The sequence below is a fragment of the Oncorhynchus mykiss genome, chromosome 31 (genome assembly GCF_013265735.2).
Source record: "Oncorhynchus mykiss isolate Arlee chromosome 31, USDA_OmykA_1.1, whole genome shotgun sequence".
Classification (NCBI taxonomy): Eukaryota; Metazoa; Chordata; class Actinopteri; order Salmoniformes; family Salmonidae; genus Oncorhynchus; species Oncorhynchus mykiss.
The window spans coordinates 32,632,499-32,648,816 of record NC_050571.1 but is presented as its reverse complement, the minus strand read 5'-3'; the positions used below and the strand labels follow the sequence as shown (position 1 = coordinate 32,648,816).

Genomic DNA, 16,318 nt, shown 5'->3' with positions numbered 1-16,318 from the left:
CGAGTGTAAAGGGTTAAATTCCTCTGAGTAAAATGATTTTAAAAAGCCAAGCCTGTCTGGTTGCTTTCATTGACAAGGGACATTGCCTTCAGAAAGTATTTATACCCCTTGACTTATTCCACATTTTGTTTTAGATTTTATATTTGTCGTGTTACAGCCTAAATTTAAAATGGATGACATTTATTTATCTCACCCATCCACACATAATACACCATAATGACAAAGTGAAAACATGTTTTTAGAAATGTTTGCACGTTTATTGAAAATGAAATACAGAAACATCTCATTTACATAAGTATTCACACCCCTGAGACAATCATGAGAAGTAGAAGTACCTTCGGAAGCGATTACAGCTGTGCGTCTAACTGGGTAAGTCTGTAAGAGCTTTCCACACCTGGATTGTGTAACATTTGCCCATTATTATTTTCAAAATTCTTCAAGCTCTGTAAAATTGGTTGTTGATCATTGCTAGACAACCATTTCCAGGTCTTGCCATAGATTTCCAAGTAGATTTAAATCAGAACTCTAACTAGGCCACTCAGGAACATTCCCTGTCTTCATGGTAAGCAACCCCAGTGTATATTTGACCTTGTGTTTTAGGTTATTGTCCTAATTAAAGGTGAATTATTCTCCCAGTGTCTGGTGGAAAGCAGACTGAACCAGGTTTGCCTGTGCTTAGCTCCATTCCATTTCTTTTTTATACTGAAAAACTCCCCAGTCCTTAATGATTACAAGCATACCCATAACACGATGCATCCGCCACTATGCTTGAAAATGTGGAGAGTGGTACTCAGTAATGTGTTGTATTGGATTTGCCCCAAACATAACACTTTATTCAGGACAAAAAGTGAATTCCTTTGGCACATTTTTTGCAGTATTACTTTAGTGCCTTGTTGCAAACAGGATGTATGTTTTGGAATATTTTTATTCTGTACAGGCTTCCTTCTTTTTTAACTCTGTCAATTAGGTTAGTTTTGTGGAGTAACTACAATGTTGTTGATCCATCCTCAGTTTTCTCCTTTCACAGCCATTAAACTCTGGAACTGTTTTAAATCACCATTCGTTTCATGGTGAAATCCCTGAGCGTTTTCCTTCCTCTCCGGCAACTGACGCCTGTAACTTTGTAGTGACTGGGTGCATTGATACACCATCCAAAGTGTAATTAATAACTTCACCATGATCAAAGGGATAATCAATGTATGCTTTTGGCATTTTTTACCCATCTACCAATAGGTGCCCTTCTTCATGAGCCATTGAAAACTTCCCTGGTCTTTGTGGTTGAATCTGTGTTTATAATTCACTGCTCGACTGAGGGACCTTACAGATAATTGAATGTGTGGGGTACAGAGATGAGGTAGTCATTCAAATATCATGTTTAAAAACTATTGCACACAGAGTGAGTCCATGAAACTTATTATGTGCCTTGTTAAGCACATTTTAACTCCTGAACTTATTTAGGCTTGCCTATTCACTCAAAACATTTCAGCTCTTCATATTTAATTCATTTGTAAAAATGTCGAAAAACATTCTTCTACTTTGACGTTCTAGGGTATTGTGTGTAGGTCAGTGACCCAAAAATATAAATTTAATCAATTTTAAATTCAGTCTGTAACACAATAAAATGTTGTAGAAATAAAGGGATGTGAAAACTCGCTCAAGGCACGGTAAGTGTATTTATTAACATGGCTGGTACAATATATATGACTGGGGAGAAGTGGGAAATCAGCCTCTGCTTTTTACAAATCAAGTGGGCCTTTCATGTGTGTGTGTTGTTGCCCATAGGCATGATCCGCTCTGGGGACCAACTGGGTTAATGATGTGATGAAAGGGGTTAATCATGCTATAATTATTATATTATATTTCCTCCTTTGGGGAGGATTGGGGGAGAGAGGAAAAGTGAACTTATGGATGGAGGGTAGTTTAGTGGAGGGTTGTTTAGTGCAGGGTAGTTTAGTGGAGGGTAGTTTAGTGGATCGTAGTTTAGTGGAGGGTAGTTGAGTGGAGGGTAGTTTAGTGGAGGGTAGTTTAATGGAGGGTAGTTTAGTGGAGGGTAGTTTAGTGGAGGGTAGTTTAATGGAGGGTAGTTTAGTGGAGGGTAGTTTAGTGGGGGGTAGTTTAGTGGAGGGTAGTTTAGTGGAGGGTTGTTTAGTGCAGGGTAGTTTAGTGGAGGGTAGTTTAGTGGATCGTAGTTTAGTGGAGGGTAGTTGAGTGGAGGGTAGTTTAGTGGAGGGTAGTTTAATGGAGGGTAGTTTAGTGGAGGGTAGTTTAGTGGAGGGTAGTTTAATGGAGGGTAGTTTAGTGGAGGGTAGTTTAGTGGAGGGTAGTTTAGTGGAGGGTTGTTTAGTGGAGGGTAGTTTAGTGGAGGGTAGTTTAATGGAGGGTAGTTTAGTGGAGCGTAGTTTAGTGGGGGGTAGTTTAGTGGAGGGTAGTTTAGTGGAGCGTAGTTTAGTGGAGCGTAGTTTAGTGGGGGGTAGTTTAATGGAGGGTAGTTTAGTTGAGGGTAGTTTAGTGGAGGGTAGTTTAGTGGGGGGTAGTTTAGTGGAGCGTAGTTTAGTGGAGCGTAGTTTAGTGGGGGGTAGTTTAATGGAGGGTAGTTTAGTGGAGGGTAGTTTAGTGGAGCGTTGTTTAGTCAGGGATAGTTTAATGTAGGGTAGTTTAATGGAGGGTAGTTTAGTGGGGGGTAGTTTAGTGGAGGGTAGTTTAGTGGAGCGTAGTTTAGTGGAGGGTAGTTTAGTGGAGGGTAGTTTAGTGGAGCGTAGTTTAGTGGAGCGTAGTTTAGTGGGGGGTAGTTTAATGGAGGGTAGTTTAGTGGAGGGTAGTTTAGTGGAGGGTAGTTTAATGGAGGGTAGTTTAATGGGGGGTAGTTTAGTGGAGGGTAGTTTAGTGGAGGGTAGTTTAGTGGAGCGTTGTTTAGTCAGGGATAGTTTAATGTAGGGTAGTTTAGTGGAGGGCAGAAAATAAAGGGAGAGGCTCAGAGGAGGCAGGGAAGACGACGTTGGATGGGAGAGAGTATTCCTGAGCTCATAGCCCTAATTTTGTGGGCCGTTGTAAACCTATTCATGGTCCAGGGTTTGGACACCCCTTTTATAGAAGTGGATCCAGTGGAATGTAGGGGATAGTATCACGGTTCAGGATAACAGGATTTTGGTGGCAGGTAGCCTAGTGGTTAGAGTGTTGGACTGGTAACCGAAAGGTTGCAAGATCGAATCCCCGAGTTGACAAGGTAAAAATCTGTCATTCTGCCCCTGAACGAGGCAGTTAACCCACTGTTCCTAGGCCATTATTGAAAATACGAATTTGTTCTTAACTGACATGCCTAGTTACTTAAAGGTAAAAAAAATAAAAAATAAGACCCAGATGCAGACAGGTCAAATCACAGATGTTTATTGACAAAACAAGGGGCAGGCAAACGACAGGTCAAGGGGCAGGCAGAGGTCAGTAATCCAGGGCAAAGTCACAAAGGTACAGAGTGGCAGTCAGGGTCAGGGCAGGCAGAATGGTCAAAACCGTAAGAACTAGAAAACAGGCGTACGGAAAAGCACGCTGGTAGGCTTAACGAGACAAGACGAACTGGCAACAGACAAACAGAAAACACAGGTATAAATGCACAGGGGATGATGGAGAAATGGGTGACACCTGGAGGGGGGTGGAGACAAGCATAAGACAGGTGAAACAGATCAGGGTGTGACAGATAGAGGGATAGAGAGAGAGGAGACAGTGAAGGCTAGATGACATGGGGAGTTATATAGGAATTACCAGGGTGCTTGTTAATAATGTCATACTGGCTTTAATGAGTCATCTCTGTGTCCCTGTCTGAGAGACTCTGGGCCAAGCAGACACTGGATTTACATCAATATGACCCCTGATAGTGCTTCAATGTCACGCAAACACACGCGTACACACACACACACACACACACGTGCACATACACACGTGCACTCACACGCAAAAAGCATGGCGAAGCATTTTCTCTAAACCCATTTTCTTCTTCTTTGATATGTATCCCTCGCTCTCCATCTCTCCGAGGTCAAAGGTGAAGTTGAAGGATGCTGTCAGCAGCATCGGCCTCTCTGTGACTGACACTCTAGAGTGAATGCTGAGTCTCTAACACAATCATCTTCCACTACAGCACATCTCTAAGCTAGACTAGAGCCTGAGTCTGGTTTTGGGTCTGACCACACTGTGGTTGGTTCATGACAACCCTTCTGTGTGAGTTATTTCATCCCTGTCAGACCCCGGAGCTCTGCATACATGTCTAATCTATTTGATTATGTAATGGTGAAGTCATGATGTCATTAATATGGAGATGCTGCCTGTCTGCCTGTCTGCCTGCCCTCATCCACCCATACCAAACACTATCTTGGCAGAGTGCCATGGGCTGTCCATAATGTGGCCTAAAGATCTGCCAGAGAGAGACGGATGAAAGAGAAGGATGAGAATGAGAGAAAGGGAGAGAGAGAGAGGGGGGGGGGGGGGAGAGAGAGAAAGAGAGAGAGAGAGGGAAAGAGAGAGGGAGAGAGAGGGAAAGAGAGAGGGAGAGAGAGAGAGGGGGAGAGAGAGAGAGAGAGGGAGAGAGAGAGAGAGAGAGAGAGAGAGAGAAAGGGGGGGAGAGGGAGAGAGAGAGAGAGAGGGGGGGGGGGGGGGGGGGTGAGAGGGAAAGAGAAAGAGAGAGGGAAAGAGAGAGGGAGAGAGAGAGGGAGACAGAGAGGGAGAGCGAGAGAGAGAGAGAGAGAAAGGGAGTGGCAGAGAGAGGAGGAGGGAGGAGGATGTTTTAGTAGAGCTACTTCTCTATCTACTTCTCATAACCCTGTCACCACCTCCCTCCTTTCATCTTCATCCCTCTTTTCCTCTCCTCCCCATCATCTCTTTGACCTTACATGATCATGATCCACACCAGACTAGCCATCTAATAGCTAATTGGACCAGATTATGTGGCCAAGCTCAAAGCATATAGTCAGCCCCCAAAGCTAAGACATCGACACGTCCGTGCAGCTTTGAGAGGAGCAGAGATCTTCTGTAATGAGAATCCCTGATGTATTTTCATAGCGTGGCTAGCTTGTAGGAGTTGCTCAGTCCGTAAGTGGTGGGGTAATGCATTATTAAGACTGGCGCAGGATGAATATTTTAAATGATTTCCTTCATGGTCACAGTGTGACGCCACTCATCCAGCTCCTGCGTAGCATTGCAGACTCAACGCAAAGTGTGTGTGTGTGTTTGCATTGTCTGAGTGTTTGTTTGTGTGCATGTGTGTAAGGTAGTAGGATAGTCTCTCACGCTCTGTCTGTCATTTTGTCATCAAACTTTTAGAACCCCGCAGAGTCTCATCATTCTTTTAGACAGGAAGCTTCCTGTGCCCTTCTCCTCCTTAGGTCTCAATTTCCTATTCCTCTTTCCATTTCTCCTCCTCCTACTTTGCTCACTCTTTCCTCTTCTATCTCTCCAGATCAGTACTAATTTCCTAACTACTGTGGAAAATGCATTGCAAAGCTCCACAACCAGGCTGCTCTCATCTATCCTTCTCCTTCTCCCTTCTAGCTCCTTCTCCATCTTCTTCTCCCCTCCATCTCCTTCTCCCCTCCTCCATCTCCCATCCATCTCCTTCTCCCCTCCTCCATCCCTCCATCTCCTTCTCCCCTCCATCTCCTTCTCCCCTCCTCCATCTCCCCTCCATCTCCTTCTCCCCTCCAGCTTCTTCTCCCCTCCATCTCCTTCTCCCCTCCAGCTCCTTCTCCCCTCCAGCTCCAGCTCCTTCTCCCCTCCATCTTCTTCTCCCCTCTGTGGTGTATTGAGAAATGAATTATGTGTTAATGAGTTTAGATTTAAAATGGTTGCAAATAGCCAATGGGATTTGTATGCAGGGGTTGAGTTATTTGAATTAACAAATGGTAATGGGGTTTCCGTTCTTGCATTGAAGTGATTGGATTACGAGATGCAAGGGCGGTAATAGTTCAATGATGTATTGGGGAGTTGGGCTGAAGACTGTAGAGAGTAGTCGACCGTAATGTGTTAAGGAGAACATTAAATAAATCTGTTCGGTTTATTACGCTTCGGAGTCTTCAGTAAAATAACCCAGCATCTTAGGATGCAACACCCTCCATCTCCCCTCCCTCTCGCTCTCACCACCTTCTACTCTCCCCTCCCCTCCATCTCCTTCTCCTTCTACCCTCCATCTCCTTCTCCCTCTCCCCTCCATCTCCTTCTCCCCTCTATCTCCTTCTCACCTCCTTCTCCCTTCCATGTCCTTCTCCCTCTCCATCTCCTTCTCCTTCTCTTCTCCCTCTCCCCTCCATCTTCTTCTCCTCTCCATCTCCTCTCATCTCTACCTCCTTCTCCCCTCCCTCTCCATCTCATTTTCCCTTCCATCTCCTTCTCCACCTCCATCTCCTTCAACCTTCCATGTCCTTCTCCCTCACCATCTCCTTTTCCTCTCCATCTCCTTCGCCCCTCCATCTCCTTCTTCTTCTCCCCTCCATCTCCTTCTCCCCTCCTTCTCCAACTCCATCCTCTTCTCATCTCCATCTCCTTCTCCCTTACCCTTAATCTCCTTTCTCCTCTCTGTCTCCTTCTCCCCTCCTTCTCCATCTCTTTCTCCTTCTCCCCTCCATCTCCTTCTCCTCCCCTCATTCTCCCTTCCTTCTCTCATTTTCACTTCCTCATCCATTTCCTTCTCCCCTCCAGCTCCTTCTCCCCTACATATCCTACTCTCCTCCTTCTCATTCTCCCCTCCCTCTCCCCTCCTGCTCCACACCCTCTCCCCTGCATCTTCTTCTCCCTTCCATGTCCTCGCTCTCCATCTCAACCTCCTTCTCCAACACCATCTCCCCTCCATCTACTTCTCCCCTCCCCTCCCTCTCCAGCTCATCTCCTTCTCCTTCTCCTTCTCCCCTCCTCTCCTTCTCCCCTCCTTCTCCATCTCCAACTCCATCCCCTTCTTCTCTACATTTCTCCACCCCTCAATCTCATTCGCCCCTCCCCTCAATCTCCTTCGCCCCTCCCCTCCTTCTCCCTCCCCTCCTCATCCATTGCCTTCTCCCCTCCACCTCCTTCTCCCCTCCATCTCCCTCTCCTTTTCCCCTCCCTCTCCCCTCCTTCTTCCTCTCCAGCTCCTTCTCCCCTCCACCTCCCTCTCTCCTCCAACTCCTTCACCCCTCCATCTCCTTCTTCCCTCCACCTCCTTCTTCCTCTCCCCTCCCCTCCACCTCCTTTTCCATCTCCTTATCCCCTGCATCTCCTTCTGCTCCCCCAGCTCCTTCTCCCTTCCATGTCCTTCTCCCCTCCCTCTCCATCTCCTTCTCCTTCTACCCTCCATCTCCTTGTCCTCCCCTCCCTCTCCCCTCCATCTCCTTCTCCATCTCATCCCCTCCCTCTCCATCTTCTTCTCCATATCCTTCTCCCCTCCATCTCCTTCTCCTTCTCCCCTCCCTCTCCTTCTCCCCATCCATCTCCTTTTCCCTCCTTCTCCTCTCCTTCTCCATCTCCTTCTCCATCTCCTTCTCCCCTCCTTCTCCCCTCCATCTCCTTCTCCTCCATCTCCTTCTCCATCTCCTCTCCATCTCCATCTCCTTCTCCCCTCCATCTCCTCCTCCTTCTCCCCTCCCTCTCCTTCTCCTCTCCATCTCTTTCTCCTTCTCCCCTCCCATCTATCTCCTTCTCCCCTCCATCTCCTTCTCCATCTCAATTTCCTTCTCTTTCTCCCCTCCATCTCCTTCTCCTTCTCCCTCCATCTCCTTCTCCCGTCCTTCTCCTCTCCTTCTCCCCTCCCTCTCCCCTCCTTCTCCCGCTCCCCTCCATCTCCTTCTACCCTCCATCTTCTACCCTCCTCCTCCTTCTACCTTTCATCTCCTCTCTCGCTCCAATTCTTCCATTCAGCCTTACGTCTCCCCTAGCTCTCTTTCCCTGTCTCCCACTCTGTCAGCTCTGACCTCATACCTCTTTCCCCCGAGCTTTCTTCCTGGACCTTCCATTCGTAGGTGAGGGGTGACAGCTGTTCCAGGTGACAGGGCTTCCACAAGAACATATAGGTTGTGGTGAGGGGACATGTGTGGTAGGGCCAGACTGTGGTATTAGGGCATGGTCGACTAACCGGTAACATGGTAGACTAGCGGTAAGGCGGGGTATTCTCCCGTGTTGAGGGTACGGTATGTGCCAGGGGCCAGACAACCGTGACTAAGTGGAGGAGGCGCTGAGCTAAATAATTCATTCCTATGGTAAGCTGTGTGAACACACACACACACACACACACACACACACACACACACACACACACACACACACACACACACACACACACACACTCACACTCACACTCACATTAGTAGACACAACTTTCACAAACACACCCCCACACTGTGCAGAGTTCTAATCTTACTTCCTAATGTTGAATATTTATGGCAGAACAGAGAAACATTGTAGTGGGGTAATCTTTGTTATGTGATTATTATACAGAGCCTTCGGAAAATATTCAGACCCCTTGACTTTTTCCACATTTTGTTACGTTACAGCCTTATTCTAAAATGCATTCAATCTTTTTTTTCCCCTCATCAATCTATACACAATACCCCATAATGACAAAGCAATAAAACAATACCAAGTTTACAGTAACCTGATCACTCAGGCCCAATCTCCACATGATGTCACAGCATCTAAAGGCTATGTGGGGGATGAGACCCAATGTAAATGAGACCGAATTCCTGCGAGGACAATAAAACCATTTGCTTAGATTAGAGTTCACCCTGTCAAGATACAAGTTACCACAGAGATTATACATCCATATACAGTTGAAGTCGGAAGTTTACATACACCTTAGCCAAATACATTTAAACTCAGTTTTTCACAATTCCTGACATTTAGTCCTAGTAAAAATTCCCTGTCTTAGGTCAATTAGGATCACCATTTTATTTGAATGTGAAATGTCAGAATAATAGTAGAGAGAATGATTCATTTCAGATTTGATTTCTTTCATCACATTCCCAGTGGGTCAGAAGTTTACATACACTCAATTAGTATTTGGTAGCATTGCCTTTAAATTGTTTAACTTGGGTCAAATGTTTCAGGTTGCCTTCCACAAGCTTCCCACAATAAGTTGGGAGAATTTTGGCCCATTCCTCATGACAGAGCTGGTGTAACTGAGTCAGGTTTGTAGGCCTCCTTACTCGCACACACTTTTTCAGTCCTAACCACACATTTTCTATAGGTTTAAGGTCAGGGCTTTGTGATGGCTACTTCAATACCTTGACTTTGTTGTCCTTAAGCCAATTTGCCACAACTTCGGAAGTATGCTTGGGGTCATTGTCCATTTGGAAGATCCATTTGCGACCAAGCTTTAACTTCCTGACTCATGTCTTGAGATGTTGCTTCATTATATCCACAACATTTTCCTGCCTAATGATGCAATCTATTTTGTGAAGTGCACCAGTCCCTCCTGCAGCAAAGCACCCCCACAACATGATGCTGCCACCCCGGTGCTTCCCGGTTGGAATGGTGTTCTTCGGCTTGCAAGCCTCCCCCTTTTTACTCCAAACATAACGATGGTCATTATGGCCAAACAGTTCTATTTTTGTTTCATCAGACCAGAGGACATTTCTCCAAAAAGTACCATCTTTGTCCCCAGTTGCAACCCGCAGTCTGGCTTTTTTTATGGCGGTTTTGGAGCAGTGGCTTCTTCCTTGCTGAGCGGCCTTTCAGGTATAATATGTCGATATAGGACTCGTTTTACTGTGGATATAGATACTTTTGCACCGGTTTCCTCCAGCATCTTCACAAAGGTCCTTTGCTGTTGTTCTGGGATTGATTTGCACAAAAGTACGTTCATCTCCAGGAGACAGAATGCGTCTCCTTCCTGAGTGGTATGATGGCTGCGAGGTCCTGTGGTCTTTATACTTGCATACTATTGTTTCTACAGATGAACATGGTACCTTCAGGCATTTGGAAATTGCTCCCAATGATGAACCAGACTTATGGAGGTCTACCATTTTTTTTCTGAGGTCTTGGCTGATTTCTTTGGATGTTCCCATGATGTCAAGCAAAGAGGCACTGAGTTTGAAGGTAGGCCTTGAAATACATCCACAGGTACACCTCCAATCAAATGATGTCAATTAGCCTATCAGAAGCTTCTACAGCCATGACATCATTTTCTGGAATTTTCCAAGCTGTTTAAAGGCACAGTCAACTTAGTGTACGTAAACTTCTGACCCACTGGAATTGTGATACAGTAAATTATAAGTGAAATAATCTACCTGTAAACAATTGTTGGAAAAATGACTTGTGTCATGCACAAAGTAAATGTCCTAACCGATTTGCCAAAACTATAGTTTGTTAACAAGACATTTGGGGAGTGGTTGAAAGCCGAATTTTAAGTTACCTCAGAGATCGTTCATCCATATAGATAGCATCAGAGTTCTACCTCAGAGGACAAGTTACCTCAGAGATCGTGCATCCATATAGATAGCATCAGAGTTCTCCTCAGAGATCGTTCATCCATATAGGTAGCATCAGAGTTCTCCTCAGAGATCGTTCATCCATATAGGTAGCATCAGAATTCTCCTCAGAGGACAAGTTATCACAGAGATCATACATCCAGATAGACAGCATCAAAGTTCTCCTCAGAGGACAAGTTACCACAGAGATCATACATCCAGATAGATAGCATCAGAGTTCTACTCAGAGCACAAGTTTCAGATAGATAACAGACATGGATAATATAGTATTATTATATCACATTCAATAGTCATTCCTATGGATATTTTAACAGAGAGATACATGGCCCCTCAGAGGGGGAATGGCTGGCTAGTCCTTTGGCATTGTCCTTTGTGTTTTGCTAGGCCATGCAGCCTCAGGTGACATAGAGCACATAGTTTAGGACCGGGCCTACAACATAAAAAATAACAGCATGTTAGTTTTGGCTAAACAACAAAAATATATTTTAGGAAGAAATACCTCAGCTGGCTTGAGTGCATTAATGTTGCTATAGGAATGGCTTAGGTATGAATTATATTTTAATGTAGATATATTCAGTATTTTGGAGGAAGGAGAATTGTGTGTGTGTGTGTGTGTGGTGTGTGTGTGTGTGTGTGTGTGTGTGTGTGTGTGTGTGTGTGTGTGTGTGTGTGTGTGTGTGTGTGTGTGTGTGTGTGTACCTTAATGACAACTGGGACAGAAGATTTCTTCCTGAATCCAGATTTGGAGGCGAAGACTTAATTCCCTGCATCATATATACACACACGATTACAGACACAGAGAGAGTGAGGGAGCGAGGGAGAAAAAGCGAGAGAGAGATAGAGACACAGAGAGAGAGAGACGGAGAGAGCTAGAGAGAGAGAGAGAGAGAGAGGGGAGGGGTAGAGCAAAACAAGGTGTACAATTGTAGCCTACTCCTTGAAATAAATCACGAAGACACAAATAGCATCTTTACTTGCCTGTAACACCTCTGCTAAAAGCACAGGCTTTTACTGTTAGTGTAATATCAATGCACTAACTAAACCATAACAATCTACACATTACTAGAGATACGTCTGCATGGCCAAGTTGGAATAGTATGTGTGTGTGTCAAACGTGTACAGTAAGGTCTGTTGAGTGAGCCTATTATAGCTGGAAGCCTTGGGTTGCAGTAGTGCTTTGCAGCGTTGCGTATGTGGCCTAATCAACATGTCCATGTGTCACGGTGATGAATGTGATGGAGTAGGATACAGTTCTACACTGTACACAGCAAGTTGACCTCTATCCACACAGGGACTGGTGGGAACGTGTGTGTGTGTGTGACAGGGAAGCCCCTTTCCAGAGTCAGCGTGAAGATCGCGCTCGTGCGTGCCTGGGGAGGAGGGTTCGGAAGAGGAGTTTGAGGGAGATGAGGGGTGGGGGTGTGAGGAGAGGAATCCACAGGGAGAAATCAGTGAAGGAGGAGAGAGAGAGGGAGAGGACAAGGCAGCCCCAAAGTGTGTGTGTGTGTGTGTGTGTGTGTGTGTGTGTGTGTGTGTGTGTGTGTGTGAATGTGTGAGTGTGTGTGTGAATGTGTGAATGTGTGTGTGTGTGTGTGTGTGTCTGTCTTTCTGGCCTGGTTGGAGGCAGCTGAGAACGGCATCAGGATGAAACAGTTTGATAACTACACTATAATGTAGAAAGAATAATTTTGTTTGTGACACTAAGCACACGGAGTTGTTCTTCTTAACTGACAGAGACAGGCAGGCAGGGAAGCAGGCAGGCAAGCAGGGAAGCAGGCAGGCTATCCCTTTATTGTTTCATCTCTATACTCGGGAGTCATGCTCGAGTCCTGCTCACTAGGAACAGTAAATCATCGTTCTACCATTTCCTCTTGCAATACATCCCATAATTCTATTCAGAACAGATGGTTGATATCTCAACACAGGATATGGGTTGTGTGGGTTTTTACTGAGTTCATAGTACTACAGCAGTACTATAGCGGTCTCTGTACTGGTGTGGGGTGTGGTGGTTACGTGATCCATTAATAGCTAATAACAAACATTTTGGGGGGAGAAACGCCATAGTCACAACCTTTTTGAACAGCTCATTGCTCCGGTAAGGAGGACGATATGAAATGTTGTAGCGGGGGTTTGCATGCTAGCGTTTTAGTCCGTCCGACGTCAACCTTTTTTCTCCTAATACTACTTGTCAATCGTGTCAATTATGGGCTGGATTCTATGGGCTGTGATGTCACGTGTCAATCGTTGGCTGGATTCTATGGGCTGTGACGTCACGTGTCAATCGTTGGCTGGATTCTATGGGCTGTGACGTCACGTGTCAATCGTTGGCTGGATTTTATGGGCTGTGACGTCACGTGTCAATCGTTGGCTGATGCCGAGTGGCCATTTTCCCATAATTCGCTTCTCTCCATCCTTCTCCCTCTAAAACACCTGCTTTGATCAGCTTTGAGTCACTGAGACAGTTTTCTCTTATCAGGATTTGGGCCTCTAGCTAGTGCTGTAGCATCTAAAGCCCAGTTAACCATTAAAACTATGCACTAACCCAGCTTTAAAGGTTTTCAACCACAACATCTCTGATGGCTATAGTGTTTCCTGGTTGCTGGTTGAGAGATCACTATTCTTCACAGCGTACAAAGACATCTTCAAACAACAGAACAGAAGTGGTGTTTTTTTTTTTTTTTACAGTTATTAGTCATTTAGCAGACACTCTTATCCCAACCTACTTAGCGTTAAAGAGATTGAACGGGATCTTAAGCACTTTCAAATTCGTAACATATTGTATGAATTGGAATTTGTTACATATATATATATATATATATATTTTTTTTTTTTGCAGGACGTAACATATCATACTACGTGGGCGACGTTGTATACAGTTGTGCACGACTTTTGACAATCCGTTTTGGCTCATGAGCACTACTTTCAAAACTACAAGACTGAAATCACACAAAACATTGACACTGCATCTTTAATGTATTCATCTTAAGGTAACTAGGTGAGACAAACACATATCACAGCCCTGTAGTAACACTGTAGCATTAGCATAGCATTAGCATAGCATAGCATTAGCATATTCATTACTGGACGCATAGCTTACAATAGCTACTGTGAGTGAGACAATAGTCTGTACATTTCCTTTGAAACTAGATGATTTGAGCGTTGATGGCCCTCGCTTGCCTGTCCTGGGTTTATTCATTGTGTGTAATCCTTCAAATAGAAAACAGATTAAGATTAACCCTGGGGAGAAGAATACTGTTTTTCTTATTTATACTCCTTTATTGAGTCAAATTACGCAGATAATAACTATGGGCCAAACAAGAACAACAGCAACATCAACAATAACTGTAGCAGCAAACAAAGAGAGAGAGAGAGAGAGAAGAGAGAGAAGAGAGAGAGAGAGAGAGAGAGAGAGAGAGAGAGAGAGAGAGAGAGAGAGAGAGAGAGAGAGAGAGAGAGAGAGAGAGAGAGAGAGAGAGAGAGAGACTAGTAGGGTAAGCACAAGTACTCACACACACTGCAGCTGGCCCCCATCGCCTGTGAAGAGAACCGGCGTGCAGGTTTCTAGCCCGCGAGAATTCCCTTTTCCAAGTGATTAGAAATCGGGCAGGCACTGAGTGAGCGGGAGCCTCTCAGAGGCAGCAGCTGTCCGGCCCACGGCTCCAAGTGGAGCGGAAAATCAGGATAATTTCATTGTGATAATTAGCCTCATATTTCCTGAGTACTTCCACGGAACAAAGAGCAGAGAGGAATAGAAATACAAAAGAGTGCACTCCCTGCCTGGTTTCCCACAGTACCCCCCTCTCTCTCTCTCTCATGTGACTAATTTAATGCATACTGCTTATTCTTAACAGTAAATATGTCTGTCAGCTTTAAATGTGTGGTTGCTCTAGACAAGAGTAAATGCCATAATTCATTATCAGATGCTTTCTGTTGGCAGCTGAACTCTTTCCTTCAATGGTTTAACCTCCTCATACATAAAAAGCACAACACACACACACACACACATTTCCATCATTGTGATCTGCGAGGAGTTAATTTGTGTGTTTTTCATGTGGTTCTTTTCTCTGGGAGATGAATCGCTATGTTTATCTCTCTATCTGTCTCACTCTGTCCCTATCTCTCTCTATCTCTCTGTGTGTATCGCTTTATCTCTCTCTCACTCTCTCTCTTTCCCTCTCTCTCTCTCTCTCTCTCTCTCTCTCTCTCTCTCTCTCTCTCTCTCTCTCTCTCTCAATTAAATTAAATTCAAGGGGCTTTATTGGCATGGGAAGCATATGTTTACATTGTTTACATTGTTTACATGTTTACATTGCCAAAGCAAGTGAAATAGACATTAAACAAAAGTGAAATAAACAATCAAAAATGAACAGTAAACATTACACTCACAAATGTTCCAAAAGAATAAAGACATTTCATGTCAAATCAAATTGCTTACTTACAAGCCCTTAACCAGCAATGCAGTTCAATAAATAGAGTTAAGAAAATATTGACTAAATAAACTAAAGTAAGAAATTAAATAAAAAGGGGAGTGGGTTCAATGTGAATAGTCCAGGTGGTGATTTGATGAATTGTTCAGCAGTCTTATGGGGGTAGAAGCTGTTAAGGAGCCTTTTGGACTCCGACTTTGCGCTCCGGTACCGCTTCCCGTGCGGTAGCAGAGAGAACAGTCTATGACTTGGGTGACTGGAGTCGTTGACAATTTTTAGGTCCTTCCTCTGACACCGCCTAGTACATTGGCCCTGGATGGCAGGAAACTCGGCCCCAGTGATGTACTGGGCCGTATGCACTACCCTCTGCAGCGCCTTACGGTCGGATACCGAGCAGTTTCCACACCAGGCGGTGATGCAACCGGTCAGGATGTTGAGGATCAACATGGCAGATGTGTTGTTGCCTACCCTTACCACCTGGGGGCGGCCCGTCAGGAAATCCAGGATCCAGTTGCAGAGGGAGGTGTTAAGTGCCAGGGTCCTTAGCTTAGGGATGAGCTTTGTGGGTACTATAGTGTTGAACACTGAGCTGTAGTCAATGAACAGCATTCTCACATCCCTTTTGTCCAGGTGGGAAAGGGCAGTGTGGAGTGTCATAGTATGTCTATATACGGTGTTGTAACGATGTGCAAATAGTTAAAGTAAAAAAGGGAAAATAAATAAACATAAATATGGGTTGTATTTACAATGTTTTTTGTTTTTCACTGGTTGCCCTTTTCTTGTGGCAACAAGTCCCAAATATTGCTACTGTGATGGCACACTGCGGCATTTCACCCAATAGATATGGACGTTTATTAAAATTGGATTTGTTTTCTAATTCTTTGTGGGTCTGTGTAATCTGAGGGAAATATGTGCCTCTAATATGTTCAGGTGGGTCGGAAGTGCAGCTCAGTTTCCACCTCATTTTGTGGGCAGTGTGCACATAGCCTGTCTTCTCTTGAGAGCCAGGTCTGCCTACGGCGACCTTTCTCGATAGCAAGGCTATGCTCACTAAGTCTGGACATAGTCAAAGCTTTCCTTCATTTTGGGTCAGTCACAGTGGTCAGGTATTCTGCCACTATGTACTCTCTTGTTAAGGCCCAAATAGCATTCTAGTTTGCTCAGTATTTTTGTCAATTCTTTCCAACGTGTCAAGTAATCATCTTTTTGTTTTCTCATGATTTGGTTGGGTCTCATTGCTCTCTCTGTGTGTATCTCTCCGTCTCCCCGTCTGTCTCTCTCTCTCTGAGGAGGTTGGCACTTCGCCGTGCCCCTCGGGGTACCACCAGTAGGAGCTGAGGTTGGCGCTGCGTCTAGGCGCTCTTGCTCACCCAATTATGCCACGCTAATCCCGACGCTCTGCCCAGTTCTCTCACAAGTGCATGCACACACACACACGCCCCAGCTCTCCCACCT

General features: G+C 45.0%; 1 protein-coding gene across 1 annotated transcript in view; it reads left to right on the top strand.

Annotated features, from left to right (window-relative positions):
• The window catches only part of LOC110505020 (neuronal acetylcholine receptor subunit alpha-3), a 23,600-nt gene extending 23,053 nt beyond the window's left edge, over positions 1 to 547 (top strand). Inside the window, exon 7 of the mRNA XM_021583957.2 lies at positions 1 to 547. This exon is cut by the window's left edge and continues 2,135 nt beyond it. The gene's annotated coding sequence lies outside the window, so the exon portion shown is untranslated.
• The last annotated feature ends 15,771 nt before the right edge of the window (positions 548 to 16,318 follow it).